Below are 16372 nucleotides of genomic sequence, written 5' to 3'. Positions count from 1 at the left end.
CCCCCCCCCCCCAGCAACCCTCAGTTTGTTTTGTGAGATTAAGAGTCACTTATGGTTTGTCTCCCTCCCAATCCCATCTTGTTTCATTTATTCTTCTCCTACCCCCTTAACCCCCCATGTTGCATCTCTACTTCCTCATATCAGGGAGATCATATGATAGTTGTCTTTCTCTGACTGACTTATTTCGCTAAGCATGATACCCTCTAGTTCCATCCATGTCGTCGCAAATTGCAATATTTCATTTCTTTTGATGGCTGTATAGTATTCCATTGTGTATATGTACCACATCTTCTTTATCCAGTCATCTGTTGATGGACATCTAGATTCTTTCCATAGTTTGGCTGTTGTGGACATTGCTGCTATAAACATTCAGGTGCACATGCCCCTTCGGATCACTACATTTGTATGTTTAGGTTAAATACCCAGTAGTGCAATTGCTGGGTCATAGGGTAGTTCTATTTTCAACTTTTTGAGGAACCTCCATGCTGTTTTCCAGAGTGGTTGCACCAGCTTGCATTCCCACCAACAGTGTAGGAAGGTTCCCCTTTCTCCGCATCCTCGCCAGCATCTGTCATTTCCTGACTTGTTAATTTTAGCCATTCTGACTGGTGTGAGGTGGTATCTCATCGTGTATTTGTATTTCTCTGATGCCGAGTGATGTGGAACATTTTTTCATGTGTCTGTTGGCCATCTGGATGTCTTCTTTGCAGAAATGTCTGTTATGTCCTCTGCCCATTTCTTGGTTGGATTATTTGTTCTTTGGGTGTTGAGTTTGCTAAGCTCTTTATAGATTTTGGATACTAGCCTTTTATCTGATATGTGGTTTGCAAATATCTTCTCCAGTTCTGTCAGTTGTGTTTTGGTTTTGTTAACTGTTTCCTTTGCTGTGCAAAAGCTTTTGATCTTGATGAAATCCCAATAGTTCATTTTTGCCCTTGCTTCCCTTGCCTTTGGTGATGTTCCTAGGAAGATGTTGCTATGGCTGAGGTCGAAGAGGTTGCTGCCTGTGTTCTCCTCAAGGATTTTGATGGATTCCTTTCTCACACTGAGGTCCTTCATCCCTTTTGAGTCTATTTTCTTGTGTGGTGTAAGGAAATGGTCCAATTTCATTTTTCTGCATGTGGCTGTCCAATTTCCCCAACACCATTTATTGAAGAGGCTGTCTTTTTTCCACTGGACATTTTTTCCTGCTTTGTTGAAGATTAGTTGACCATAGAGTTGAGGGTGTCTTTCTGGGCTCTCTATTCTGTTCCATTGATCTATGTGTCTGTTTTTGTGCCCATACCATGCTGTCTTGATGATGACAGCTTTGTAATAGAGCTTGAAGTCCAGAATTGTGATGCCACCAACTTTGGCTTTCTTTTTCAATATTCCTCTGGCTATTCGAGGTCTTTTCTGGTTCCATATAAATTTTAGGATTACTTGTTCCATTTCTTTGAAAAAAATGGATGGTATTTTGATAGGGATTGCATTAAATGTGTAGATTGCTTCAGGTAGCATAGACATTTTCACAATATTTATTCTTCCAATCCAGGAGCATGGAACATTTTACAGGAATTCAGTAAAGTGTCAGGATATAAAATCAAATCACAGAAATCAGTTGCATGTCTCTACACCAACAACAAGTAAGAAGAAAGAGAAATTAAGGAGTCAATCCCAATTACAATTGCACCCAAAACTATAAGATACCTAGGAATAAACCTAACCAAAGAGGCTAAGAATCTATCCTGAGAAAACTATAAAGTACGCATGAAAGAAATTGAGGAAGACACAAAGAAGTTGGTGGTAACTCTTAACTGTCTCACCGTCAGAGGCCCTGGAGGCCTAAGGTGCAGCCTATTACTGTTGCCAGCAGGGGGCAGCCACCCACCCACGTGTTGGAGACAGCAACAAAAGCTCCAGCTGTGTGCCCTGCTGTGCTGCCTTGCATACCCTGAAGGTCATGGTCTCTGCTTCTCAATCTGGGAGACCTCACCGTGGCCATCTGTGGTGCCTGGGCTTGGCTGACTGTAGAAGATGCTTGGCTTTCAGAGGTCTGGAGAATGAGTTGGTTCTCAATGGGCTCCGTTTTGGTGGCAGCCTGGGTCGTGAAGGGAAAGGTGCAGGTGTGATGTCATTCCTCCAGTGCATTACTCTTGTTTTGTTTTTGTTTGTTTAAGATTTTTATTTATTTATCTGTCATAGAGAGGGCACAAGTAGACAGAGGGGCAGGCAGAGGGAGAAGCAGGCTCCCTGCTGAGCAGAGAGCCAGACATGGGCTCGATTCTAGGACTCTGGGATCATGACCTGATTTGAAAGTGAACACTTAACTGACTGAACCACCCAGGTCCCCACCCCCCACTTAGGTCATTCTTATAACAAAGTTACTTTCTGCACTGCCCCATAAGGCTTTCTTTGCTAACGGGATGGGATTAAACCTGTCTGGACAGGTACCTATAAATAATGCCCTGGACCAGATGTACGCACACCTCACAAAATCACTGAGAACCTTCCCTCTCCTATGCCTGCCTAACTTATACAAATGGAAGGACCACAGAGACTTATAAGCTAGGACCTCCTCACTCACACCCTGCTGCTTTGTATCTTCCTCTGGAACAAATAATCCAAAAATTTATATGGAACCAGAAAAGACCCCCAATAGCCAAAGGGATGTTGTAAAAGAAAAGCAAAGCTGGCAGCATCACAATTCTAGACTTCTAGCTCTATTACAAAGCTGTCATCATCAAGACAGTATGGTACTGGCACAAAAACAGACACATAGACCCATGGAAGAGAATAGAGAAAGCAGAAATGGACCCTCAACTCTATGGTTAACTAATCTTCGACAATGTATGAAAGAATACCCAATGGAAAAAATGTAAATCTCTTCAACGAATGATGTTGGGAAAATTGGACATCTTCATACAGAAGAATGAAACTGGGCCGGTTTCATAGACTGTACACTAAAATAGGCTCAAAGTGGATGAAAGACCTCAATGTGAGAAAGGAATCCATCAAAATCCTAGAGGAGAACACAGGCAGCAACCTCTGTGACCCAGGCTACAGCAACTTCTTGCTGAATGTTTCTCCAAAGGCCAGGGAAACAAAGACAGAAAATGAACTATTGGGACTTCATCAGCATTCAAAAGCTTTTTGGTAGAAAAAAGTGGTGGTAGAAATACAAAATAGGGAACCATGAGAAAACCTTTATAGCCTACACTGCACCATTATTGTGCTAGTCAAGGTCAGACAACCAGCTATCCAGAAAAATAAGTTCAGAAAGAAGAAATATTTATGTACTTAATATTTTGTAAAGTATAAGGATTCGAGTCAGTGATATTTTAATAGTACTGTATGGTGACAGATGTGGCCATAGAATAATGTATAAACTTGTTGAATCACTATGTTGTATAGATGAAATAGTATAGCCCTGTGTGCCAATGAGGCTAAAACAAAAAATGAGGAAACACTTAAAATCTGTGATCCAAATATCTTCCATAGGAATCCAAAGAAAAAGAAGTTCTGGTTCACGGTCAGTGTTCCAGGAGGCTTCTGAATTCACCTCCTCCTTTGGACACGTGGAACCTACAGCTTCACATGGGACATTTCCTACTGTGAGACATCCAGAAACTAGCTGAGGGACTCCTACACATTGGGTTAAAGAAGTCATACCCACATTGAAACACGTGCACAATGTTGGGACACATTCTTGCCATAAAGTCCACCTCCCACAGAACAGTATACCATTGGAAGGAAACTTGTAACCCCCGGTTTTCCCCTGAAGAGCAAAGGGTTTGGACTCAACTTCAAGTGCCCCAACTTGCAAGACTTCCACCTGAGGAACCGGCCCCAAAACACCTTGATCTGGAAGCCAGCGGTACATGCACTGAGTCCCCAAGACAATACTAAACAAAGTAACAGGGAGCAGACAGAACTGCCGACCTCCCAGTCTTTCCCTCAAAGAAGCCGATTTTCAGATCTTAAAGACTCCTGCCTAACAGTTAGGTTTCCAATTCAGAACACATCTATGGAATGACTGCATTCCTCCCTGGAAATTGGGGAAGGCTGTGTTTGCAATCTGCATTCTCTCTCTGCCCAGCTCCAGGTCCCTGGTGTCTCTCTGGAAAGAGCTTGAACACTTGTCTGGTGCCCCGGCAGCCCTTGGTCACCTGGATCTGTTGGCCATCAGGGCTCAAGTTCTCAGACCTACAGGGCTAGAGCAAATAGAGACAAATAAGTATTTGCAGAAATAACACTTGCGTATTAGAACTGGCAAAGTAATACTGGCAATATACTTGCAAATATTACAATAAGCTCACGATAAACTTCCAAACAGATGAACTTGCAAGAATATTTGTGTATTATAATTTTAAATAATACAATAAATATGTATAATAAATGGTAAGACTTCATTAATTTGATATCTTGACTGAGTATAAGATTTTTCTGGATTGCTTTTCTTCAATGTCATTTATTATGGCATCAAAATTTGTACTTTTAGCAAAATCAATTTCCTCATGTATTTGAAAATAACACTGTCTTTTGGCAAATACAAGACCTCAAATAATATTCGATAATTTTTTTTATTTCTTTTCAGCATAACAGAATTAATTGTTTATGCACCACACCCAGTGCCCCATGCAATATGCGCCCTCCATAATACCCACCACCTGGCTCTCCCAACCTCCCACCCCCTGCCCCTTCAAAACCCTCAGTTTGTTTTTCAGAGGCCATAGTCTCTCATGGTTCATCTCCCCTTCCAATTTCCCTCAACTCCCTTCTCCTCTCCATCTCCCTATGTCCTCCATGTTATTTGTTATGCTCCACAAATAAGTGAAACCATATGAAAATTACTCTCTCTGCTTGACTTATTTCACTCAGCATAATCTCTTCCAGTCCTGTCCATGTTGCTACAAAAGTTGGGTATTCATCCTTTCTGATGGAGGCATAATACTCCATAGTGTATATGGACCACATCTTTCTTATCCATTCATCCATTGAAGGGCATCTTGGTTCTTTCCACAGTGGTGACCGTGGCCATTGCTGCTATAAACATTGGGGTACAGATGGCCCTTCTTTTCACTACATCTGTATCTTTGGGGTAAATACCCAGTAGTGTAATTGCAGGGTCATAGGGAAGCTCTATTTTTAATTTCTTAAGGAATCTCCACACTGTTCTCCAAAGTGGCTGCACCAACCTGCATTCCTACCAACAGTGTAAGAGGGTTCCCCTTTCTCCACATCCTTTCCAACACACGTTGTTTCCTGTCTTGCTAATTTTGGCCATTCTAACTGGTGTAACGTGTTATCTCAATGTGGTTTTAATTTGAATCTCCCTGATGGCTAGTGATGATGAACATTTTTTCATGTGTCTGATAGCCATATGTACGTCTTCATTGGAGAAGTGTCTGTTCATGTCTTCTGCCCATTTTTTGACATGATTATCTGTTTTGTGTGTGTTGAGTTTGAGAAGTTCTTTATAGATCCTGGATATCAGCGTTTTTTCTGTACTGTCATTTGCAAATATCTTCTCCCATTCCGTGGGTTGCCTCTTTGTTTTGTTGACTGTTTCCTTTGCTGTGCAGAAGATTTTGATCTTGATGAAGTCCCAAAAGTTCATTTTCGCTTTTGTTTCCTTTGCCTTTGGAGACATATCTTGAAAGAAGTTGCTGTGGCTGATATTGAAGAGATTACTGCCTATGTTCTCTAGGATTCTGAGGGATTCCTGTCTCACGTTGAGGTCTTTTATCCATTTCGAGTGTATCTTTGTGTATGGTGTAAGAAAATGGTCAAGTTTCATTCTTCTACATAGAGCTAGCTGTCCAATTTTTCCATCACCATTTATTGAAGAGACTGTCTTTTTTTTCCACTATATATTTCCACTGTATATTTCCACTGTATATTTTTTCCTGTCAAAGATTATTTGACCATAGAGTTGAGGGTCCATATCTGGGCTCTCTACTCTGTTCCACTGGTCTATGTGTCTGGTTTTATGCCCAGTACCATGCTGTCTTGGTGATCACAGCTTTGTAGTAAAGCTTGAAATCAGGTAACGTGATGTCCCCAGTTTTGTTTTTCTTTTTCAACATTTCCTTAGCAATTTTAGGTCTCTTCTGATTCTATACAAACTTTAGGATTATTTGCTCCAGCTCTTTGAACAATACCGGTGGAGTTTTGGTCGGAATGGCATTAAAAGTATAGATTGCTCTAGGCAGTATAGACATTTTAACAATGTTTATTTTTCTGATCCAAGAGCATGGAATGGTCTTACATCTTTTTTGTGTCTTCTTCAATTTCTTTCATGAGAGCTCTGTAGTTCCTTGAGTACAGATCCTTTACTTCTTTAGTTAGGTTTATTCCCAGGTATATTATGATTCTTGGTGCTATAGTAAATGGAATTAATTATCTAATTTCCCTTTCTGTATTTTCATTGTTAGTGTATAAGAAAGCCACTGATTTCTGTACATTGACTTTGTATCCTGCCACATTACTGAATTGCTGTATGAATTCTAGTAGTTTGGGGGGTGGAGTCTTTTGGGTTTTCTATATAAAGTATCATGTCATCTGTGAAGAGAGAGTTTGACTTCTTCATTGCCAATCTGGATACCTTTTATTTCTCTTTGTTGTCTGATTGCTGTTTCTAGGACTTCTAATACTATGTTGAACAAGAGTGGTGAGAGTGGGCTTCCTTGTCGTGTTCCTGATCTCAACGAGAAGGCTGTGAGCTTTTTCCCATTGAGGATGATATTTGTTGTGGGTTTTTCATAGATAGATTTGATGAAGTTCAGGAATGTTCCCTCTATCCCTATACTTTGAAGCGTTTTAATCAGGAACGGATGCTGGATTTTGTCAAATGCTTTTTCTGAATTAATTGAGAGGACCATGTTGTTCTTCTCTCTTCTTTTATCGATTTGTTCTATCACATTGATTGATTTGCATATGTTGAACCATCCTTGTAGCCCAGGGATGAATCCCACCTGGTCATGGTGGATAATCTTTTTAATATGCTGTTGGATCCTATTTGCTAGGATCTTGTTGAGAATCTTAGCACCCATATTCATCAGTGTTATTGGTCTGAAATTCTCCTTTTTGGTGTGGTGTTTGCCTGGTTTGGGGATCAGTGTAATGCTGGCTTCATTAAAAGAGTCTGGAAGTTTTCCTTCTGCTTCAATTTTTTGAAACAGCTTCAGGAGAATAGGTGTTATTCCTCCTTTAATGTTTGGTAGAATTCCCCAGGGAATCTGTCAGGTCTTGGGCTCTGTTTTTTGGGAGGTTTTTGATCACTGCTTCAATCTCATTACTAGATATCGGTCTATTCAGGTTGTCAATTTCTTCCTGGTTCAATTTTGGGAGTTTGTGGTTTTCCAGGAATGCATCCATTTCATCTAGGTTGCTTAACTTATTGGCATATAACTGTTGATAATAACTTCTGATGATTGTTTCTATTTCCTTGGTGTTAGTTGTGATCTCTCCCTTTCATTCATAATTTTATTGATTTGAGCTTTCTCTCTTCTCTTTTGGATTAGTGTGGCCAATGGTTTATCGATCTTATTGATTCTTTCAAAAAACCAGCTTCTAGTTTCATTGATAAGTTCTACTGTATCTCTAGTTTCTATCTCATTGATCTCTGCTCTAATATTGATTATTTCCCTTCTTGTGTGTGGAGTTGGCTTAATTTGTTGTTGATTCTCCAGTTCTTTAAGGTGTAGAGACAGCTGGTGTAGTCTGGATTTTTCAATTTTTTTTGAGGAAGGCTTGGATGGCTATGTATTTCCCCCTTAGGACCGCCTTTGCTGTATCCCATAGGTTTTGGACCGAAGTGTCTTCATTCTCATTGGTTTCCATGAATTGTTTCAGTTCTTCTTTGATCTCCTGGTTGATCCAAGCATTCTTAAGCAAGGTGGTCTTTAGCTTCCAAATGTTTGAGTTCCTTCCAAACTTTTCCTTGTGATTGAGCTCCAGTTTCAAAGCATTGTGATCTGAAAATATCCAGGGAATTATCTCAGTCTTTTGGTATCAGTTGAGCCCTGATTTGTGACCCAGTATGTGGTCTATTCTGGAGAAGGTTCCACGAGCACTTGAGAAGAATGAGTATTCTGTTGTTTTAGGGTGGAATGTTCTGTATATATCTATGAGGTCCATCTGGTCTAATGTGTCATTCAATGCTCTTGTTTCTTTATTGATTTTCTGCTTTGATGATCTATTTCTGAGAGAGGTATATTAAAGTCTCCTGTTATTAATGTATTCATATCATTATGACTCTTTATCTTGATTAATAGTTCTCTTATGTAATTGGCTGCTCCCATATTGAGGGCATAGATATTTACAATTGTTAGATCATCTTGGTGGATAGTTCCTTTAAGAATTATGTAGTGTCCTTCTGTATCTCTGACTACAGTCTTTAGTTTAAAATCTAATTTATCTGATATGAGAATTTTAACCCTGGCCTTCTTTAGACCCGTTGGCATGAAAGATGCTTCTCTATCCCTTCACTTTCAGTCTGGGTGTATCTTTAGGTTCAAAATGGGTCTCTTGTAGACAACATATGGATGGGTCCTGTTGTTTTATCCAATCTGCAACCGTGTGTCATTTTATGGGAGCATTTAGGCCATTCACATTGAGAGTGATTATTGATAGATACGTTTTTATTGACATCGTGTTACCTTTGAAGTCTTTCTTTCTGTAGATTGTCTCTATATTTCTGTTCAATGCTAATCTTAGGATTTTTCCTCTTTTATAGAACCCCCCTTAACATTTCCTGTAGTGTCGGCTTGGTGGTTGCTTGGTCTTTTAAGCCTTGCCGGTCTTGGAAACTCTTTATCTCTCCATCCATTTTGAATGTCAGTCTTGCTGCATAAAGTATTCTCGGCTGCATGTTCTTCCCATTAGTGCCCTGAATATATCTTGCCAGCCCTTTCTGGCTTGCCAGGTCTCTGTGGACAGGTCTGAGGTTATGCTGATGGGCTTTCCTCTGTAAGTAAGGAGCCTCTTTGTCCTAGTGGCTTTCAAGAGATTGTATCTACAATTATGATTCCTCAATTTGACTATCAGGTGCCTTGATGTTTTTTGGGAATCTAACCTTGGTGGAGACCATTTGGCCTCTAGTACATGAACGCTGGTTCCATTCGCGAGATTGGGAAAATTTTCATGAAGCACTTGTTCCACTATATCTTCTAGACTTCTTTCTTTCTCCTCCCCTCAGGGATTCCAATAATTCTGACGTTGGAATGTTTCATGGCATCATTTATTTCCCTGACTCTGTTTTGGTGGCTTCTAAGCTGTTTGTTCCAGGCTTCCTCCTGATCCTTTCTCTCTATCTGTTTGTCCTCCAGATCACTAATTCTAACTTCTGTCTCAGTTACCCTAGCTTTTAGAGAATTTAGATTAGATTTGAACTCATTGAGAGCATTGTGAACCTCATCCCTGGTGGCTTTCAGTTCTGCCCTAATCAATTCCGTTTGGTCATCCATGGCTTTCTCCAACCTAGCCATTGCCTGGATAATTGTTAGCTTGAATTCTCTTTCTGACATATTGTTTATGTTGATAATCGTTAGCTCTGTTGCAGAAGGCCCATCCTCTGTATTTTTCTTCTGTTGGGCATTCCTCCTCCTAGTCATTTGGTCAGAGATGACTGAACAGATGTAGCTGGATGTATTGACCGTGGTGCAGTCAAGGTGCACCCTGGAATGCTTCTGAGCAATCAGGATTCCCCACCCAAATGAGAGAAAAAAGAAAAGAAAAAGAAAAAAGAGAGAGAGAGAGAGACAGGAAAAAAAGGGAAGATAAAAGAGAAGGTTCAGCCCAAATGGGCCCCAAGGTAAGATTTATGAAGTATACAAACAAAAACAGACAAAGAAAAAGACTGATAAAAGTATATGACAAGAGAAAAAATATACATATATAAGCAAATAAAGGAAGAACCTCGTCAAAAAGAACCCCAAGTATAAGATTTATATACTATCAGGACAAACACAAAAACACAGTAACACTGGCGGAAGAAAAAGATGGGAGAGTGGTTATAAATTCTCAGTGTGGGCAAGGAAGGTTGTTTTGATTCTTCTTGGATGTATCTTGATATCTTTGTTAAAGGATTCAACTTTCCTAAGATAAAAGGGGATTAAAAATTGGTTTACCTATAGGGGTAGCATTGTTTGGGGAAAGGGGATTACCTTGAAATTTAACTCTATATGAATATTAGAAAATAAAAATAAAAAAGGAATAAACTAGACTAAACTAAACTAAAATTTAAAACAAAATTAAAAAAATAGAAATGCAAAAGGAAAACACAGGTATATGTATCAAAAAGTTCAGGTTAGAAGGTTATTATGGAATTTGATGTATGGGACATCTCACTGTGATGGTAAATAGGTTAATAAATTATCTATATATTAAAAAAAATGAACCGGAATGGTGGGAACGAGTTAAAAATACAAGTTGTCCTATGAGGTAGTGGTGGTTGTTCTCTTATAGTCTTTTTTTTTTTTTTTTTTTTGTCTTTCCTGGTTGGTTTTCTGGGGGAGGGGCCTGCCACGTGGGTTTTCAGTCAATGATGTTCGCTGAGTTAAGCCCTCCCTCCCTCCTCAGGGTGGTGGGCTCTGAGGAAACCGGTTTTTTCAGGCTTTTGTTCTCTGGAGGTTTTTATGTTTGTTCACTTTTTTTTTTCTCTCGCCCTGACCAGTTTTGATGGTTTTTGTAGGTTTAGAGGAAAGCAAACTGCACCCTGACCTGCCTCTCACAGAGAAGCCTCAGTCTGGTCCCCTGTGGGTGCTGCAGAGCCCATATAAATTCCCCCTTGGCCGCTGGCAGAGCAGCTTCTGAGTTTTGGCACCGGGGGATGCAGGATCTTCTGCTTGTACCCAAAACCACGACCGCCAGAGAGGATCCAAGCAGCGATTGCACACTGAATTTTTCCCACTGGCCGGGGCTGGGAGTGCCTGGTCTTTCTGGGTCTAAGAGTGCCGGGCTTGTGGGCACCTCTCTCAGGGGTGGGTTTGGGTCTTGCACGCGTCTCCGGCTCTGATAGCAGGGCATGGGTCCCAGAGCACCAGGCTGGGCCTTCGCACAGCTCTCTCAGGGGAGGGTGAGGGACGCGCATCTCAGGCTCTGTAGCAGGGCTCAGTGTTCTGCCGTCCAGCGAGGCTCCCAGCCTCTCACAGGAGCCTGACCCCACGCGTTCTTGGGCGTGCTGGAGGCTCAGGGACCAAGACCTGGTTTCTCTGCTGCACTCTCTCTGGCTCAGCACCAGGGGAGGCTGTCCTGGGTCTGGGGACTTAAGCCCCTGTCCCTAACCGCCCTGATTCCCACAATTTCCCCGCCCTCCCCTGGCGATCCTTTGCTCTTTTTGAGTGCTTTCAACCAGTCTCCAAGTTAATGCTGGTCCCCAGATGCAGGGCACTCTCGTATTGGGGTATTACTTTCCAATCGGTCGCCTCTGGTGGCTCCCTCCTCCTTTTTTTATCTTCCAATATCAGTCCGATGTTCCCACTCCACTTTACCTGCCCACTGGAGTCTTCTGCCTCTGTAGAGATCTGGACGTGTATAATTCTGATCTCAGGCTGATTTCACGGGTGATTGGAGTTCTTTGGTAGGTAATAAGCTCACTTTAGGGTACAGGTTGAAACGGCGCCCCCTCCTACTTCCCCGCCATCTTGTCTCCCCGAGTCCACTTGTTAATGTTCTGACTGGTCCGGCAGGTGATGGTGACTCCTTCTTTTGGAGCCATGGACAGGACGGCAGGAGACTGGGTCAGCACACTTTCTCCATGGGAGGCTGAAACCACACAGGAAACATTAGCAGAGTCTCAGGATATGTACACGGAAGTCACCAGTATCTAGTTAGGTAGGACAGAGAATACTACTTATTTTTAAAATAAGCCAAATTCATCTGTGGAAAGATTCCCAATGAAGAAAGAAAGTCAGGATGGAAAATCATACCCCCACTTTGACCTGCTTTGTCCAAATATTCTCACCTGGAACCCAGAGGAGCAGAAGGCCAAGGACTGTGATGGAGTCACCATCTTGCTGCTTTCAATGGGTCCAGTGTGTTCATGCCACACACCCACAGACTCTGGTATAAGACTCTGAGAGGCAGAAACACTTCAGATCTAAGAGGAAGAAGATATGCAAACTATGGGGCATTCATATTGCTTAAATACTCAAAAATTAAGTTTGTCAGAAGAATCCCCCACTGGGCCCCATTCTTTGCGGGGTGTGTTAAGTCTCCCTCTTCTGGGCTTGTGGAGGTTTTGAAAGTGCTTACCCCGTGCTGGGCCAACTACAAGGTCTACCAGCAGGGGGCATGGCATATGATATAATGCAGACCTCTGGTGGACTTTGCTTTCACTGGCAGTGAAGAGCGGGTCACATCCTCAGTCGTGGCCCAGGGCTACCTTAACTCCCTGCTCTCTGCTCCAGTGTGTTGTATAAACATCCCCAGAGCATCTCACCAGGCCATACTCTATCAATTACATCCTGTTATTTGCACATGATGAGTGAGAAATGGTGAGGACTTCGCTAACTTGCAAAAACACATTTGCTCCAATAGTGGGATGCAAACCCTACAAAAATTCATGCGGCCCCCAACCCTGGTGGCTATGTAGGGGGTCCAATATCTGAGGAATGCGGGCACATCCTCTCCGAGGTAAAGGACAAGTGCTTGCATCTTGTACCTCCAACCACGGAGGTTGAAGCACAGTATCTTGTTGAGTGTCGAGTGCTGAGTGTTGAGACAACACATTCCACACTTGGGTAAGCTACCATTCTGTTTATCAGCTAATTTTGAAGTCACCAGTATAGAGTGGATGCAGAGTCTGGAGGGATTCTGCATCAGGCTTAGGTCTCGATGCAAGTGGCCCTATCATGTGGGCCCTAGGACTTCTCCTATTATTTGGTGGTATGTGTATCTGTGTCCAGAAGGACGTTGTGGACACTCTGGCAAGCCCAGATGAAGACTCAAAGCACAGACTTCCCAGTTCTTTGGCAAGGCTTGGCCCTTCTCAAGAAAAACCTATTCACTGTTCAACAAGTAGTTCCCAGCATAGCACAGGCCCCGGTAGACCTGTCCACGGAACATCAGTTAACTGTGTAACAGAGCTGTTTGTCCTAAACCAGAAATGTCAGACACACCAGATTGGGTGGAGCCAGCAGCAGACAATCTCAGAAAGGAGATAGTATTTTCTTTAGTATTGGACCCAAGCAGATTCAGCGGGCACACTTAATTTATGGGACAAGAGTTTCAGATCACCACAATACTCACCACTCTTGCCCAAACACCCCTGCATGAGCCCCTATTTGCAGCCTCATGAGGCTTTATACTTAATCCATTTTCTTATTTCTGCATTCTTGCTGCCCCAGCCACAAAGGGACCTTCTCTCCCAAAATTAACTAATTCCCAGAGGCAGTAAAAGACTTGCCCAAGGGCATACATTTGATATGCAAGCCAGAAAATCCTGAGTCCAAATCCTACTCTTTTCCTCTCAATGAGAGGTGCAATCTGTGACATTTCCGTCTACCCAAATCCCCCTGGCTACCAGAGGACAAGTGGCACACCTATAGTGTGCAGCCTGCTGAAATTTTCAAACTCTCCAATCCTATGTGTGAGTAGCTTGTTGACTTTGCTTCTCCATTCCTTCTCATGAAATATGCAGTAAAAAATACAGGCCAGCAGTACTTCTCTCTGCCTGTGTGTCTCACCTTGGTACTGCCTGTGTCACGGTGGGGCTTGCTGTGTGTTCTGTTCCCAGGGGACTATGCGTATAATAAAAACTTCTTACTGCATTGTAATAGCTCTCCTGTCTTTGTTTCTTAGCATAACTCATTAAAGACACAGGACCTGCCAACCAACAAATAGCAGAGAAAGGACTCCAGGATCAGCCCAGGTTCGAATCATATGTTGATGTAAGTTAAACTGAACAGCTCCCATACCATTCTGTAATGAAATAAAATTTTTTTTAGTAGGCGCTCAAAGAGCACAAATGGTCATTGACTTAATCTGGCTGGGGAAGTGGCCTGAAGTAAGGACATGGATGCCCTATGGCGTGGCTGGCTAAGAAAGGTCTGGGAGGAAGAGAGTGGAAGGATAAAGGAAAGAAATTATCCACTCCATATCCTCTTCCTCCATATCCTTTATAACCTTTGGTATTTCTTTTTTTTTTTTATAAATAGATACTGAATTTTATTAAATATTTTTCTGCATCTGTTGAGACAATCCTATGATTTTTACCCTTAAGTTTGTTAATGTGACTTTCATGCTGATTGATTTATTGATATTAAAGGATCCTTGCATCTCTGGAATAAATCCTACATGATCATGGTGTATGATCCTTTTAATGTATTGTTGAATTTGGTTAGCTAATATTTGGTGGAGGATTTTTGCATCTATGTTCATCAGGAATATGGCCCTTCTCTTCCTGACACCAAGAGCTACAGCCTTGTCTACCATCCCCTCCTGCTCCAGGCAGGCCTGGCCCCCCAGAATGGGATCTGGGAGGGGAGGCAGATGCACATAGCTCGGGCTCCTTGAGTATACAGAAACATGATAATGTGGACATGCAGCTTGTTCCAAACTGCACGTAGGTGAACAAATGTTTCATTTCAAACCCTGTTATTTGCCCTATAAGTATGGCCCTTGTGGGGATTCCACTGGAAGTGTCCCCTGAGGGGAGGACACTCCACCCAGGCCTCTCAGTGGGGACTCCAGCCTGTCTGTCTCCGGGGCTTCCCCAGCTGGTGAGGTGGGGTGTTGTAAGTACCCGATATGAGGTAAAGTGTCCTTATTCTCATTTCTTGCCTACTATTCCCTTCCTGTATGTGCATATCCCATTCCTCTTCTGTTTCTATTAGTTTTTCTATAATAATAATGAAGTATTCTTTCCTTTTTGAAGTCGAAACAGGGCTGTGGTGAATCTTTTGTGCAGCATGGGAGATGAGGGCTATTGATGTAGATGTTCATCACACTAAAAAATACCTTGGCAGCAACATCTAAACTGGCATTGACCACCCCATAGACGCCCAAGCCTACTTCCCTTAACACATAGAATTAACCATCATCTAGAGCAAATTCAGGAGCAGAGCGATGGGAGAATCGACCCTTTGTGAGGGTGAGGTGTGGATCCCCAAGCAGGGGTACTTGATACAGGCTCTGTCTGGGTTTAGGAAATGGCTCATGTCATGAAGCAGTGCAGCAGCCATGGGACCCATGGAACAGCCAGAGTGCCACCTGTCAGTGGAAGACTCAGGCATGTGCTCCAGTCAGAGGAAAGATGGCTGAAATGTTGTGGTTGGACTTGCAGTGCGCCCAAAGCCTCCACAGACTCTGCCCTCCTCACCGGGACTGCATGCTCATTGTTTTAGAGAATCCCAACCTTGCCCCCTTCCCTCTGTTTAAGAAGGAACAGCAGAATGAGGAACAGGTGCAGGAAGTTTATATGGTGCCCAAGCAACCCTGTGCTGACTTCTCAAACCCCTGGAGGGAACTGAATTTTTTTGAAGGCACCTAGATTTCATTCATTGGTTAATTCAACACAAAACAGAAATATTGAACTGAAAAGATAGAATAACTGAAAATCAGGATTCAGACTTACCCTAGGTCCAATGAGGGTCCCACATGTCTCCCTGAGTGAGAAAATTCTGGACCTATATTCCATCTATTCCATCTCTCTGGCCCTTGCACAAATCCGGGACCCGAGGTCAAGTGTTTGCCACATCCTTACCCATCTGCAGGAGAAAATGGCTTCAGAGCTCAATGTTCTCCAGTCAGAGGTTTTATAAAAAGCTGGGCCCAAAGTTCTCCACTTTCTTTTTGTGACTTACAATTCTTTTTCCCCTCCCTGCCTCCCATTATTTATTTCCCAGCATATTTTGTTATTTTACCACGGTTATTGATATGAAGAGTCAAGTACATCTTTTCTGGAAACTGAACCCATTTAAAGACATTTTTAAAAAAATTTTATTTATTTATTTATTTATTTATTTATTTTTTATAAACATATATTTTTATCCCCAGGGGTACAGGTCTGTGAATCGCCAGGTTTACACACTTCACTGCACTCACCATAGCACATACCCTCCCCAATGTCCATAATCCCACCCCTCCTCTCCCAACCCCCCTCCCCCATCAACCCTCAGTTTGTTTTGCGAGATTAAGAGTCACTTATGGTTTGTCTGCCTCCCAATCCCATCTTGTTTCATTTACTAAAGACATTTTTAAATTGAAAATGGAAGCTTTTCATTTGATCTTGTAGCACTTTGTCATTTTAGAACTTCTAAGATGTTCCCAGAGCTTCTGAGTTGACTTTTGTGTGTTCCTGTCATACAACTCTATTTTGGAGTTGTTTTTGGCTCCTTACATTTCCACTTGGTACTTTCACAACCCACTGCTTATGAGATTTGCTTCT

Source organism: Enhydra lutris, unplaced genomic scaffold, assembly GCF_002288905.1.
Source record: "Enhydra lutris kenyoni isolate GAN:26980312 unplaced genomic scaffold, ASM228890v2 scaffoldscaffold18, whole genome shotgun sequence".
Lineage (NCBI taxonomy): Eukaryota > Metazoa > Chordata > Mammalia > Carnivora > Mustelidae > Enhydra > Enhydra lutris.
Note: the sequence above shows the minus strand (reverse complement) of the source record.